Consider the following 16,921-nt stretch of genomic DNA (forward strand, 5'->3'; position numbering starts at 1 on the left):
TTTGTGTTTTAAAATATGGATGTAAACATTCCTTTTTGTATTTTTCTTACCTTAGAAGTATGTAGTGATTCCTCAGAAAAGCTACATTTTTAGGAAAATTTAAACTGTAAGAAAATTACATTACAATGTAACAGACACTACCCTGAGAGTCCATCCCTTTCCTTTTCTACACGCACACAAATTAATTGTTTTCAAATATGTTAATAACTACATGATGTAATCAATTATATATCCCAAGATCCTTTTTATTATGAGTTAATTTCTTGGTCTCCAAAATCACTGCAGATGCTAACTGCAGACATGAAATTAACAGACACTTGCTCCTTGGAAGAAAAGCTATGACAAACCCAGACAGCATATTAAAAAGCAGAGACATTACTTTGCCAACAAAGGTCTGTCTAGCCAAAGCTATGATTTTTCCAGTAGCCATGTACAGATCTGAGAGTTGGACCATAAAGAAGGCTGAGTGCTAAAGAACTGATGCTTTTGAACTGTAGTACTGGAGAAGACTCTTGAGAGTTCCTTGGACTGCAAGGAGAGCCAACCAGTCCATCCTAAAGGAAATCAGTCCTGAATATTCATTGGAAGGACTGATGCTGAAGCTGAAACTTCAATACATTGGCCACCTGATGCAAAGAACTAATTCATTTGAAAAGATCCTGATGCTGGGAAAGATTGAAAGTGGGAAGAGAAGGGGAAAACAGAGGATGAGATGGTTGGATGGCATCACCAACTCGATAGACATGAGTTTGAGTAAGCTCTGGGAGTTGGTGATGGCAGGGCAGCCTGGCGTGCTGCAGTCCATGGGGTCACAAACATTCAGACATGACTGAGCGACTGAACTGAACTGAATTTTATATACACAGGCCCACCATTATAAGAATGATCCTCCTACAGTGCATCTAGTTTTAATATCTCTGAGATTTGGGTACAATGAACTAAAAGTTGCTGCTGCTGCTGCTGCTGCTGAGTCGCTTCAGTCATGTCTGACTCTGTGCGACACCACAGACAGCAGCCCACCAGGCTCCCCCGTCCCTGGGATTCTACAGGCAAGAGTACTGGAGTGGGTTGCCATTTCCTTCTCCAGTGCATGGAAGTGAAATGTGAAAGTGAAGTCACTCAGTCGTGTCCGACTCTTAGCCACCCCATGGACTGTAGACCACCAGGCTCCTCCATCCATGGGGTTTTCCAGGCAAGAGAACTGGAGTGGGGTGCCATTGCCTTCTCCGGAACTAAAAGTTAGCTAGTGAAATTCATAATGTTTTGTGCTATGCACTCAGAGAAGCCAAAGTGTCAAGGCACCAGTGGACGGGGTCAGGGGAGACAAAGGAAAGAACACTGCGGGGAAAGTAGGAGATCCGACTGAGGGTTTCCTCCATTACTTATTTTACTGATGATCTCAGAGAAGTAGCTTACCTCTCTACATTTCAGTTTTCACTTCTTAAACTTCAAATGAAATATGAACACTAATAACTGTACCTGAGAAGCATGTCCCTTGTAACTTTACCCAAAGACACATGTCAAACATTATATGTGAAAGCTCTCATTAATGACTATACGTGGGAAGCAGCATAGCCTAGTGTTTGAGCACAAGATTCTGGATTGCAGAGGGTTGGTTGAAATTCCAGCTCTACCACTTACTTCATGTATAATCCTAGGTACATATTTTAATATTCCAAAGCTTGGGTTTTCTCAGCTGTAAAATAATAATTACTTCTCTGACTGCTGGCAGAAATAAATGAAATATTATAAATTCAAACCCTGATTATTACAGCACTCAAAAGGAGGTAGTGTATAGCATTAAAGCATTAATTTAAGAATACTGATTTTTATTAATTGTTCATAAAAAAGTTAAAGAAAAAGCCAAGAGGAAAAATGACTGCTGTTGCTAACTTTGCTTACAAAGATAAAAATTTACTATTATTTCCCAGTTTACAACTGAAACAAAATGACACAAAATTATATTGGGGCCCTCCCAATAAGGAAAGTATAGGACTTGATGACTTCATTGGTGAATTCTAGCAAACATTTAAAGAAGAATTAGCACTAATTTACCCCAAAATCTTCCAAATAATTGAAGAAGAAGGAACCTGATACCTACTACCAAGAACAGACAAAGACACTACATGAAAACGTATCTATGGACTGTAGCCCACTAAGCTCCTACATCCATGGGAGGTTCCAGGCAAGAATACTGGAGTCGGTTGTCATTTCCTTCTCCAGGGAAACTTTTGGACCTGGGGATTGAACTCAGGTCTACCTGAACTGCAGGCAGACTCCTTACTGTCTGAGCTACCAGGGAAACCTAGAAAGATACCTACCAACCAATATCTGTGAGGAATAGTGATGCAAAATTCTCAACAAAATACTAACAAACAGAATTCTATAAGAAATGAAAAGAACAATACACCATGACCAAGTGGGATTTATTCCTAAAATGCATTCCTAAAAACCATTCCTAGAATGGTTCAACATACGAAAACCAATCAATGTAACATAAGACATAACCAAATGAGGGGGAAAAGCCATGTGACTGTTTCAATTGATGCAAAACAGCATTACATAAAATTCAACACATTTTCTTGATAAAAACACACAGAAAACCTAGGAATAGAAGGAAATTGCCTCAATATAATAAAGGCCATAAATGACAAGCCCACAGCTAACATTGTGTTCAATGGTCAAAGTCTGATAACTTTTTCTCTAAGATCAGGGACAAGAATCTCTACTTTTAGCACTCTACTCAACACTCTATTCAGTACTGAAAGTCCTAGCCAGAAGAATTAAGAAATAAAAAGAAATAAGAAACACCCAAATTGGAAAGGAAGAAGTAAAATGATCTCTGTTCACAAATAACATGATGTTATAGGTAGAAAAATCCTAAAGATGCCAAACAGAAGCACACACAAATACAATAAATGTTAGAATATACGAATTCAGCAACACTGCAAAACATAAAATCAATACACAAAAATCAGTTGGGTTTCTTTGTGCTAACAATGGACAATCCAAACAAGAAACTAAAAAACAAAACAAAACAAAACAAAACAAACAAACTCTGTTTACAATATCATCAAAAAGAATAAAATATTTAGGGATAAACACAACAAAGGAGGTAAAAGACTTGTACTCTGAAAACTATAAAATGTTGCTGAAAGAAATTAAAGAAGCCACAAATAACTGGGAAGACACTCTATATTCAGGGTTTGGAAGGTTTAATATTTTTAAAATACATACAGTAGTAGTGCAATACCAATCTTTTGTAGAAATAAAAATACTCATCCTAAAATTTACAAGGAATCTCAACAGATCCTGAATAGCCACCTAATGATTTAAAAATTTATTGCAAAGCTTCAGTAATCTGAACAGTGTAGTACTGGCATAAAGACATACACAGATCAATAGAGTAGGACAGAAAGTCAAAGAACAAACCTTTGTATATATGGAAAATATTTTCAACAAGAACCTAAATGTCCATTGGCAGACAAATGGATAAGAAAGCTGTGGTACATATACACAATGGAATATTACTCAGCAATTAAAAAGAATGCATTCAAATCAGTTCTAATGATGTGGATGAAACTGGAGCCTACTATACAGACTGAAGTAAGCCAGAAAGAAAAACACCAATAAGTATATTAACGCATATATGTGGAACTTAGAAAGATGGTAACGATGACTCTATAAACAAGACAGCAAGAGAGACACAGATGTAAAGAACAGACTTTTGGACTCTGTGGGAGAAGGCAAGGGTGGGATGATTTGAGAGAATAGCATTGAAACATGTATATTACCATATGTGAAATGAATCACCAGTCCAGGTTCAATGCATGAGATAGGGTGCTCAGGGCTGGTGCACTGGGATGACCCTGAGGAATGGGATGGGGAGGGAGGTGGGAAAGAGGTTCATGATGGGGAACACATGTACACCCATGGCTGATTCATGTCAGTCAGTCAGTTAGTTCAGTCACTCAGTCGTGTCCGACTCTTTGAGACCCTATGAACTGGAGCACGCAAGGCCTCCCTGTCCATCACCAACTCCTGGAGTTCACTCATGTCCATTGAGTCAGTGATGCCATCCAGCCATCTCATCCTCTGCTGTCCCCTTCTCCTCCTGCCCCCAATCCCTCCCAGCATCAGAGTCTTTTCCAATGAGTCAACTCTTTGCATGAGGAAGCCAAAGTACTGGAGTTTCAGCTTTAGCATCAGTCCTTCCAAAGAACACCCAGGACTGATCTCCTTTAGGATGGACTGATTGGATCTCCTTGCAGTCCAAGGGACTCTCAAGAGTCTTCTCCAACACCACAGTTCAAACGCATCAATTCTGCAGCACTCAGCTTTCTTCACAGTCCAACTTTCACATTCATACATGACCACTGGAAAAACCATAGCCTTGAATAGACGGACCTTTGTTGGCAAAGTAATGTCTCTGCTTTTTAATATGCTATCTAAGTCGGTCATAATTTTCCTTCCAAGGAATAAGCATCCTTTAATTTCATGGCTGCAGTCACCATCTGCAGTGATCTGGGAGCCTCCAAAAATAAAGTTTGACACTGTTTCCCCATCTATTTCCCATGAAGTGATGGGACCAGATGCCATGATCTTTGTTTTCTGAATGTTGAGCTTTAAGCCAACTTTTTCACTCTCCTCTTTCGCTTTCATCAAGAGGCTCTTCACTTTCTGCCATAAGGGTGGTATCATCTGCATATCTGAGGTTATTGATATTTCTCCCAGCAATCTTGATTCCAGCTTGTGCTTCATCCAGCCCAGCGTTTCTCATGATGTACTCTGCATAGAAGTTAAATAAGCAGGGTGACAATATACAGCCTTGACGTACTCCTTTTCCTATTTGGAACCAGTCTGTTGTTCCATCTCCAGTTCTAACTGTTGCTTCCTGACCTGCATATAGGTTTCTCAAGAGGCAGGTCAGGTGGTCTGTATTCCCATCTCTTTCAGAATTTTCCAGTTTATTGTCATCCACACAGTCAAAGGCTTTGGCATAGTCAATAAAGCAAAAATAGATGTTTTTCTGGAACTCTCTTCCTTTTCCATGATCCAGCGGATATTGGCAATTTGATCTCTGGTTGACTCATGTCAGTGTATGGCAAAAACCATTACAATATTGTAAAGTAATTAGCTTCCAATTAAATGAATTAATTAGAAAAAAAAAGAAAGCCAAGACCACCTAGTGAGAAAGCAACAGCAGTCTCTTCAATAAGTTGTGTCAGAAAAAGTGGAGATCTACATGCAAAAGAATGAAGTTGGACACTTATCTGACCCATATACTAAAAGTAACTCAAAATGTATTCTTAAAGACCTAGATATAAGATCTAAAACTGAAGAAAATATAGGGGAAAGCCTTCATGATGTGGATTTGTTAATGATTTCTTAGACATGACATTAAAAGTATTGGCAACAGAACCAAAACATACAAATGGGAATATAGCAAATCTATATAGGATTCAGTCAGCAGAGTGAAAAGACGACCCATGGTATTGGAGAAAATATTTGCAAATATGACAAGGAGTTAATATCCAGAATATATAAAGAATGCCTACAATTCAGCAGTAAATCAATCAATAATGAGTCTGAAAAGCAGGCGAAAGACTGAAATAGATATTTCTCCAAAAATGAAATACAAATGGTCAATTAGCATATAAGAAAATTCTAAACATCACTAATCATTAAAGAATGCTAATCAAAACTACAATGAATATCACCTCATATCTATTAGAATGGCCATAAAAGAAAGAGAGAAAGGAAGAAAAAAAGAAAGGAAGAAAATAACAAGTGTTGAAGACAATGGCAGCTGTTCAAAACATTAAAAACAGAATTACTACATGATCCAACAAACCCACTGCACAGTACATATCAAAGGAATGAAACAGGATCTCAAAGAGATATGTGTACACTCCTGTTCACAGTAGTCAAGCAGTGGGAACAACCCAGACATTCAACAGCAGGGGAGTGTTTGAACGAAATGTGGCATATATGATGGATTCATTTCCAGCTTTAAGAATGAAGAAAATTCAGGCACATGCCACAACATGGATGACTCTTGAGGACCTTATGCTAAGCAAACTCACCTAATCACAAACAGATTCTGCTCACATTATGTATATAAAACAGTCAATTCCATAGAAACAGAAAACAAAATGATATTTTCTAGGGGCTGGGAAAAGTATATGTGGAGTTGTTTAATGAGCAGAGTTTCAGTTTTGCCAGAGGAAAAGTGTCCTAGAGATTAGGGGCACAATAATATGAATGTACTTATTGCTGCCGAACTGTACACTTCAAAATGTATATTAGGGACACTTAATTAGCTAAGATATTGTGTGTGGAAAATGAAGAATCATGTTGCAAAGAAACAATCACTTGTTTAATAATTTTGGATTTCTACACAGTTATTTAGTAAACCTTTTATTTTAGATTAAGAAAAATAAAGCCATTTATTTTTAATATGTTAGAAAAATATTAAAAAACTAGAAGTATGCTCTCTCTTCTTTTGCACAAATGCACTAAGAACAGACATGGAAGAACAACAGTACGCTAGACTGGATGAAGCACAAGCTGGAATCAAGAATGCAGGGGGAAATACCAATAACCTCAGGTATGCAAATGACACCACCCTATGGCAGAAAGTGAGGAACTAAAGAGAGCCTCTTGATAAAAGTGAAAGAGGAGAGTGAAAAAGCTGGCTTAAAACTCAACATTCAAAAAACTAATATCACGGCATCTGCTCCCATCACTTCACGGCAAGTAGATGGGGAAACAAAGCAAAGAGTGACAGACTTTATTTTGGGGGGCTCCAAAATCATTGCAGATGGTGACTGCAGCCATGAAATCAAAAGATGCTTACTCATTAGAAGAAAAGCTATGACAAATCTAGACATATCTTAAAAAGCAGAGACAAACAAAGGTCCTTATAGTCAAAGCTATGGTTTTTCCGGTAGTCATGTACAGATGTGAGTTGGACCATAAAGAAAGCAAAGAAAGCTGAGCACCGAAGAATTGATGCTTTTGAACTGTGGTATTGGAAAAGACTCTTGAGAGTCCCTTGGACTGCAAGGAGATCAAAGCAGTCCATCCTAAAGAAAATCAGTCCTGAATATTCATTGGAAGGACTGATGCTGAAGCTGAAACTCCAATACTTTTGCCACCTAATGTGAAGAACTGATCATTGGAAAAGACCCTAATGCTGGGAAAGGATTGAAGGCAAGAGGAGAATGGGACGACAGAAGATGAGATAGTTGGATGACATCACCAACTCAATGGACATGACTTTGAGCAAACTCCAGGAGTTGGTGATGGACAGGTAGGCCTGGTGTGCTGCAGTCCATGGGGTCACAAAGAGTTGGACATGACTGAGTGACTGAACTGAACTAAGAAAATCAAAAAGTCACTGTTGCCACAGTGTACAGAGAGACTGGTTTTTTTTTTAAGTTAATCAGGAAAATCTCGCATATGTTTATAATCTCCATGGAAAATAACATATATGACTGATATAACACCATTTTTATTTTTAAAAACTTACCTTGATTAACATTACTTGCACATCACCATTCTATTTTCAAACCAAATCAATAAAGTCATCGCTGATGCAAAATTTGACTTTTTTTGAGATGTGGTATATCTGGTCTTGGAATTGATCCTTCAAGATCTGTGCCATTAAATTTTAAGAATCCATTTTCTGTCTACGGCACCCCGGCCAGCAGGGCACAGTATTATTAAGTACATCAAAATGAAATTATTTACCAGATGCTTCTTGTGTTTTTTGATCCCCCATGAAGTCTGCAATAATGGTTCATTAATGTGCTACTCACAAAAGAACAACTTTGCAACAGATACTGAGGAGCAGGGAATAGACAAACACCTCACCTAGATTTCCTTAAGCATTTCCGGTGGATTACAATGCATCTTACATCACGTTATGCATTCTTCTTTCAACCAAATTTGCCTTACTTATGCATACTTGAAAGGAGTAGAGTCCATCCTATCTTATTTGATTACTTTTTTCCTTCAATCTGAGAAGCGATTTTTAAAGCAAAAGTGAAATATATAAGGAAATGGACAGAGAGACAGGAAGTGCTAAGTAGACCCTTTTCTGTATTTTAGACACTTATTTTTGTTCTGCTCAGCATGGGATAGGCTCATTCTTTCTAAGGCAACAGCCTCTGAAGAGATCTGACAGTATTAACAAAAAAAGGACATTTTAAAATAAGCACACATCACTGCTTTCATACTTCTGACAAGCTTGCAGAAGCTGAGTAGAAGGCCAATTTGCAGACCCAGGCTGGAGCAAAGAGAATATGCTTGGTCAAGGCTTCCAAGAGAATACTTGATGTGCTGAGATGAAACAGAAATGCATATGACCACTTTTGGAGGCAAAGCAATTTTTTTTTTTTAATTTGAGATGAAAGTGACATTGGGTACAGAGATTTACCACTGTTTCTGTCTGCATCAGATATTCTTAAAATCCACTGAATGCATCAACAGTCCAGCGTGTTTCTGGTGCTGGACTGGTTTCCCTTTCCTTTGTGAGTATAACCACCCATTGCATTGCTACCTTCTGTGAGTGTATATTCAGCACTTGACAAGTCTTCTTAAATTGTAGGTCCTGACACTCCACACTACATGAAGTAGAAGCATCCCTCTCAGGAACCTTGAAAAATTGTGCTTATTGGTTTTTATTATTTTAAAGCTGATGATAGAAAATTTGGACACTATGTAAAGATATGACAAAGAAAATTTAAATAGCTCAGAATATCACTATTCAGAAGAACCACGAACACATTAGACCTTTCTTTTAGGCAATTTTTCACTGCATGCTCTTATATTAGAAAGTTAGGATCACATGGTACATGAGTATACACATGCGCACAGAAAGACACACACACACACACACACACACTTTATAGTCCTTGTATTTTATAAAGCCAAGTCTGGGACTATACTTCCCGGCCCTCCCCACCCCCTCTCTTTTCATCTTTTTCAGGCCATCAAATACAAGCCTGTACAACATGTCACTTTCAGACCATGGTGGCCTTCTCTCTTTTTCATGACCCTGGGGAATGACAGGGCACCAAAATGGAAAGAAACAAGAAACCATAAAGGAAAGCTACCTGCTAAAAAGGGAGCAACTTCCCTGGGCCAGTCAATGAGCAAGAAATAAACCTCTACTATTGTGTTTAGTTACTGAAATGTGGAAGTTGATTATAGAGGAGGTATAGTAATGCTGCAGAAATTAATAAATTTACCGGATGTTTCCCTATCACATACATACATCATGACAGAATGGGTGCTTCAGGGACTGATTACTAACTGCCTGTGCAGCCTCCAACAAAAGGAGGGCTGCTGTCTCCTCTGAAAACTGGAGAGAGTGATGTCTACCTTGCAAGACTGTTTTAAGAATGAAAGAGCACAGCACATGTGTCTATGTCTGGTACAGAGCAAGTGCTCAGAGTTCATGGTTATTATTTAAACAAGTATATAGAACAGATGATCAGTTCAGTTCAGTTCAGTTCTCAGGCATGTCGGACTATTTACAACCCCATAGACGGCAGGACACCAGGCCTCCCAGTCCATCAGCAACTCCCACAGTTTACTCAAACTCATATCCATTGAGTTGGTGATGCCATCCAACCAGCTCATCCTCTGTCGTCCCCTTCTCCTCCAGCCTCCAATCTTTCCCAGCATCAGGGTCTTTTCCAATGAGTCAGTTCTTCGCATCATGTGGACAAAGTACTGGAGTTTCAGCTTCAGCATGAATCCTTCCAATGAATATTTGGGACTGATTTCCTTTAGGATGGATTGGTTGGATCTCTAGGCAGTCCAAGGGACTCTCAAGAGTCTTCTCCAACACCACAATTTAAAAGCAACAATTTTTGGTGCTCAGCCTTCTTTACAGTTCAACTCTCACATCCATACATGACTACTGGAAAAATCATAGCTGTGATTAGATGGACATTTGTTGGCAAAGTAATGTCTCTACTTTTTAATATGCTGTCTAGGGTGGTCATAACTTTTCTTCCAAGGAGCAAGCATCTTTTAATTTCATGGCTGCAGTCACCATCTGTGGTGATTTGGGGTGCCAAAAAATAAAGTCTGTCACTGTTTGCACTGTTTCCCCATCTATTTGCCATGAAGTGATTGGATCAGATGTTATGATCTTAGTTTCCTGAATGTTGAGCTTTAAGCCAAGTTTTTCACTTTCCTCTTTCACTATCATCAAGAAGCTCTTTAGTTCATCTTCACTTTCTGCCATAAGGGTAGTATCATCTGCATATCTGAGGTTATTGATATTTCTCCTGGCAATCTTGATTCCAGCTTGTGCTTCCTCCAGCCTGGCGTTTCTCACGATGTACTCTGCATAGAAGTTAAACAAGCAGGGTGACAATATACAGCCTTGACATAGTCCTATTTGGAACGAGCCTGTTGTTCCATGTCCAGTTCTAACTGTTGCTTCCTGACCTGCATACAGATTTCTTAGGAAACAGGCAAGGTGGACTGGTATACTCATCTCTTCATACTTTTCCAGTTGTGATCAACACAGTCAAAGGCTTTGGCATAGTCAATAAAGCAGAAGTAGATGTTTTCTGGAACTCTCTTGCTTTTTTGATGATCCAGCGAATGTTGGCAAATTGATCTCTGGTTCCTCTGCCTTTTCTAAAACCAGCTTGAACATCTGGAAGTTCACAGTTCACATACTGTTGAAGCCTGGCTTGGAGAATTTTGAGCATTACATTGCTAGCATGCGAGATGAGTGCAACTCTGCAGTAGTTTGAGCATTCTTTGGCATTGCCTTTCTTTGGGATTGGAATGAAAACTGACCTTTTCCAGTCTGGTGGCCATTGCTGAGTTTTCCAAATTTGCTGACATATTGAGTGCAGCACTGTCACAGCATCATCTTTTAGGATTTGAAATAGCTCTACTGGAATTCCATCACCTCCACTAGCTTTGTTCATAGTGATGCTTGCTAAGGCCCACTTGACTTCACATTCCAGGATGTCTGGCTCTGGGTGAGTGACCACAACATCATGATTATCTGGGTTATGAAGATCTTTGTTGAAGTAAAAAAGATCTGGAGAAGAGAATGGCAAACCACTTCAGTTATTCTTGCCTTGAGAACCCCATGATTAGTATGAAAAAGCAAAAAGATAGGACACTGAAGGATGAACTCCCCAGGTAAGTAGGTACCCCAATATGCTATTGGAGATCAGTGGAGAGATAACTTCAGAAAGAATGAACGGACGGAGTCAAAGCAACAGCACCCAGTTATGGATGTGACCGGTGATAGAAGCAAGGTTCAATGCTGTAAAGAGCAATACTGAAAGGAACCTGGAATGTCAGGTCCATGAATCAAGACAAACTGGAAGTGGTCAAGCAGGAGATGGCAAGAGTGAACATCGATATTTTAGGAATCAGCGAACTAAAATGGACTGGAATGGGTGAATTTAACTCAGATGATCATTATATCTACTACTGTGGGCAAGAATCCCTTAGAAGAAATGGATGAGGCATCATAGTCAACAAAAGAGTCTGAAATGCAGTACGTGGATGCAGTCTCAAAAATGACAGAATGATCTTTGTTCGTCTCCAAGGCAAACCATTCAATATCACGGTAATCCAAGTCTATGCCCTGACCAGTAATGCTGAAGGAACTAATGTTGAATGGTTGTATGAAGACCTACAAGACCTTCTAGAAAGTGAAAGTGAAGTTGCTCAGTCATATCCAACTCTTTGCACCCCATGGACTGTAGCCTACCAGGCTCCTCCCTCCATGGGATTCTCCTGGCAAGAGTACTGGAGTGGGTTGCCATTTCCTTCTCCAGGGTATCTTCCCGACCCAGGGATTGAACCTGGGTCTCCTGCATTCCAGGCAGACACTTTAACCTCTGAGCCATCAGGGAAGCCCACATCTTCTAGAACTAACACCCAAAAAATATGTCCTTTTCATTATAGGGGACTGGAATGCAAAAGTATGAAGTCAAGAAATACCTGGAGTAATAGGCAAATTTGGCCTTGGAATACCAAATGAAGCAGGGCAAAGGCTAATAGAATTTTGCCAAGAGAATGCACTGGTCATAGGAAACACCCTCTTCCAACAACACAATAGAAGACTCTATACATGGACATCACCAGGTAGTCAATACCAAAATCTGATTGATTATATTCTTTGCACCCAAAGATAGGGAACCTCTATACATTTGGCAAAAACAAGACAAGGAGCTCACTGTGGCTCAGATCATGAGCTCCTTATTGCCAAATTCAGACTTAAATTGAAAAGAGTAGGGAAAACCACTAGACCATTCAGATATGACCAAAATTAAATCCCTTACAATTATACAGTGGAAGTGACAAATAGATTCAAGTGATTAGGTCTGATAGTCAAGAGTGCCTGAAGAACAATGGAGAGAGGTTCGCGACATTTTACAGGAAACAGGGATCAAGACCATCCCCAAGAAAAAGAAATGCAAAAAGGCAAAATGGTTGTCTGAGGAGACCTTACAAACAGCTATGAAAAGAAGAGCAGGAGAAAAGGAAAGATATACCCATTTGAATGCAGAGTTCCAAAGAATAGCAAGGAGAGATAAGAAAGCCTTCCTCAGTGATCAATGCAAAAAATAGATGAAAACAACAGAATGGGAAAAACTAGAGATCTCTCCAATAAAATCAGAGTTACCAAGGGAACATTTCATACAAAGATGGGCACAATAAAGGACAGAAATGGTATGAATCTAACAGAAGCAGAAGATATGAAGACAAGGTCCCAAGAATACACAGAAGAACTATACAAAACAGATAACTATTCTCAAAAGGAGAGGTACTGCTTTTCCTGCATCAAACTAAAAAGTATATTTTCTTATTGCTTAGTAAATCATGCTGCACCTACTTCTTAAGACGATTTGACAGAGTAAAAAAACACATTTTCCAGGAACCATAATTGAAACAAATTATAAATATCAGAAGCACTAAACTTGGTCAACTTTGGACCATTAGTATGCTTCCTAAAATTTATAAAGTGCTAATTATATTCATTAAGAAATGCAGAAAAGCTTACAGTTTAATGGTGAATATAATATTGCTTCTCATTTTAGTATATCTAAAATGATGGGGAAACATTGTCACTGTCGCTAAGCTAAAGGGCTATCAACTTGGGTTTTTCAATCAATTATAAATTTCTGCTTCCAGTCTTGCCTAACAGAAGATGAATGATGGATGAAAAACAAATATAAACTATCATACACATATATAACATAGATACCCATCAGTTTATACAACAAATGCATTTTACCAAGTATCTGGTTACCTATAATGTACTAAATGCTATGCCAAGTATAATACACAGGCCCAGTTTCAAGTATAGTGTTTCATGTACTAAAACTAGTTCATGTACTAAAACACCAACAAAGGCAATGAGGGAAATGGAACTACAGATTAAAACGGCCGTATGAGTAAAGAAGCCTAGTGGCAGAGTCACAGTGAAGATGAGAGGTAATGTGTAACAAAGGGCTATGGCAAAGAATAGGAGTGAGTTTCCTTCTAAGAGGGCTTCCCCAGTGGTTCAGTGGTAAAATATCTGCCCGCAATGCAGGAGATGCTGGAAAGGCAGGTTCGATCCCTGGCTCAGGTTCGATCCCCGGTTCAGGAAGATCCCCTGGAGGACAGCATGGCAACCCACTCCAGTATTCTTGCCTGGAGAATTCCATGAACAGAGGAGGCTGGTGACCTACAGTCCATGAGGTCACAAAGAGTCGGACACGAATGAAGTGGACTGAGCATGCATGCTTCTTCTTAGAACTACAGTGAATTATTTCTGAAAGTAAAGGAAATTGCCAGATATATCAAGGTCCTATGGTAAACTGAATTGTTCTACAGCAAAATAGAAGTCTGATTTCACCAACATGAATATATAAATGGCAATTTAAAACGTTATGTGCTTTTATCCATGGCACAGATATCACTTAGAATAGGCCTATTTTCTGAATCTTTTTTTTTTTCCCACTGTGACAAGAAATATAGCTTACCTCACTGAAAGCAAAAGCATGCTAATAATGTACAATTAATTCCATCTCCAGACCTGGTATAGACCATGGTTAGCTTTAATCCATTCAAGGAACTTTAATAATAAAGATGTGGTAAGAAGCTTATTATGTACATTTGACCCCATGCATTTTGAAGGCAGAGCTGTCCATATCTTTTCAATGCCTAAAGCTAATGTTCAATTGTCAGTCATGTCTGACTCTTTGCATCCCCATGGACTGTATGTAGCCCATCAGGCTCCTCTGTCCATGGGATTGCCCAGGCAAGAATACTGGAGTGGGTTGCCATTTTCTCTTCCAGGCCATCTTCCTGACCCAAGGATCAAACCCACATCTCCTGTGTCTCCTACATTGGCAAGCAGATTCTTTTACCAGTGAATCACTTGGGAAGACCTCAATACCTAATGCTGAACTAAAAATCCATAGGCTGAAACTAGAGTGACTTTGGCATTCTTCTTTCCCAGACTCCAGGTTAAAGGACCCAGAAGGCAACACCCGTTTTGAATCTCCCAATCATTACAAGGAGGCCAATTCTTGGATCTGGGATACTCTTTCAAGTCCAGTCTCCTGAATTTATGAAAGGAAACCTGAAATCCTGAGACTTGTAATCGTGCCCACAACCATGTAACCACTTACGGGCTGGGTGGAGATAGATCCCAAGGTGCCACACCACGCTCTTTTGTACTCTCTCCCCATTCCCAGCCTCATCATCAACAGTAAGCTTTGCTGCTTTCAAATCTTCTCATTCAACATTAAAATACCTTCTCAGATTGCAGACAGGAAGGTGGAAAAGGAAACCCATCCTTCACATGGTGTACATTTGTGCCTGGGTTTCAGAGATTTAGGAAATGAAACTGTACTCTCTCTACATGAAGGAGACCTGTCAAAATGATTCTGCTACATCAGTCTATGTACTGTTCCTGGCTTCTTTTGGTTCCATGTAGTAGGGTTGGCTCCTGATTGAAAGACAGAATTTTAGATGACTTCATAGCAAGACAGTTACTGTGACAGGTTTCAAAGTCCAACAACATTTCTTCTCATTTAAGTTCTTTCTCAAAGGTGTCTCTGGCTGTCTAATAGAAAGTACATCTTTAATATATGTTAATACTGAAACTGCTTTTCCTATACAAGATATGTCTATCTTTGGGCCCAGAAAAATCTATCTAGATCATAGTAACTATCCCCTCAATAGTGCTGAGCCCAACACCCTATTCTTAAAAATAAGTGGTGCCCCAGAGGCATAGGCATGATCATATTAGTTCTTTTAAAGCACATACTTTATAGATCTGTATGTGATAAATATTCAAAGATATTTCCTCTGGCATACAAGTCTTTTGATGAAATATGCCCCATTGAACACAGAAGTTTGAGAAGATTATTTTAAGTTGGGTACTTTGTTCCATGTTTAATTGCCACTTACAAAGGCTGTAAAGTAGACAGCATCCATTCTGTCTGATCTTAGCATCTCTAGACTTTTGTAGAATATTTTCCACTTGACTGTACTAGGAACTTTCACATATATTATTAGCCTAGCCAAAATGCATTCTACACAACAATGGTTCCACTAAGATGCTTCTCAAGAAAAGTGTACCATGGTCAAACACATTAGAAAAACTCAATACACATTGAATATTTTTTTTCTTAGATATTTACCATGTATTATTAACAGTTTATTAACAGTTCCGAGAAGTCTTATAGTAAAGAAACTTATTAACCTTGTTTAAACCAGAATTTCTCAAATTCACTGCGCATATAACAAATAGAAACTAGGAGAATTCTGCAAACTTACAAAGGGATGATCACACATTACAGCAAGCACCATTTCTAATTCTTTCCCAATTTACATGTAATGTTTTATGTTATTTAGAAAAGACCTCTCGGCTTTTATGTCCTTCTTAGTCCATAAGCTATACCATGACAAGACTCTTCAGTCTCACTTACTATAGATGACCTAACACATGGTTATGTCTCAAAAATAACTCTAAATGAGCAAATTGACAGAGTTCATTATTAAAAAGATACATCCAAGAAAACAAAAAAGAACAAAACAGTAGGTTAAATATTCTATAAGATTACTCTCTCATCTCTTAATTGAGTCAGTATTTATAAAGGGGGGATTGGAATGGATTAAAATAGATTTAAGAGGAAAAACTCTCAGATGCACACTATAATCTGGGATTCAGAATTCAGCTTTCGAAAGCCCACTGTTAAGTAAAACTTAGGAAAAATTTTAATATAGTATGTTATAGGAGCAAATATGTTTAAATAGAAAGGCAGAAATTGTTGCTAGTTTAAAATAAAGTATAAAAGCATAATATACATATATTTATGAGTTGGACTTAAAAAATCTGGATGCAAATACAGTAAGGTGTTAAAAGCAGTGGGATTATTATGATTTTATTTTCTTATTCCAATCTTCTGCTTTAATGAAAGCATCCTTTCTCCCAAATCCTTGACAGATGGTAACCCAAATTTTGCTTGGATATGTCTAGTAACAAAAGTCTCTACCTGGCAAGGCTCGGTTTGCACTTTTGGATGGTGACAACTAAATATATATATATATATATATATATATATATATATATATATATATACTCACCTAGTATTTTCACCATAACTATACTAAAACTGATTCTATCTTTAAAGATGCAGCTGATATGTGACTTGAGAACTCTGTCACAAACTATACCTCAAAGACAAAGGAAATGATCAAAAATAAGCAGAGCTTTCTTTCATTAAAGCATGCTCTATGCCTACTTGGTTATCACTCTGCCAATCTTATTTGATCTGATCCTCAAATTTTTGCATGGATAGCTTCCTTACAACTACTCCTGGATTAAAAACAATAGCCCAAAATATGTCTAGAGATATATTAGTGG

General features: G+C 38.5%; 1 protein-coding gene and 1 non-coding gene across 3 annotated transcripts in view; both read right to left on the bottom strand.

The window, feature by feature from the left end:
- Positions 1-16,921, bottom strand: part of GABRB2 (gamma-aminobutyric acid type A receptor subunit beta2) — a 309,255-nt gene that overhangs the window by 216,103 nt on the left and 76,231 nt on the right.
- Positions 11,837-11,909, bottom strand: TRNAS-GGA (transfer RNA serine (anticodon GGA)). Its single transcript has one exon. It is a non-coding gene; the product is annotated as a tRNA-Ser (tRNA).

Source organism: Ovis aries, chromosome 5 (assembly GCF_016772045.2).
Source record: "Ovis aries strain OAR_USU_Benz2616 breed Rambouillet chromosome 5, ARS-UI_Ramb_v3.0, whole genome shotgun sequence".
Taxonomy (NCBI): domain Eukaryota; kingdom Metazoa; phylum Chordata; class Mammalia; order Artiodactyla; family Bovidae; genus Ovis; species Ovis aries.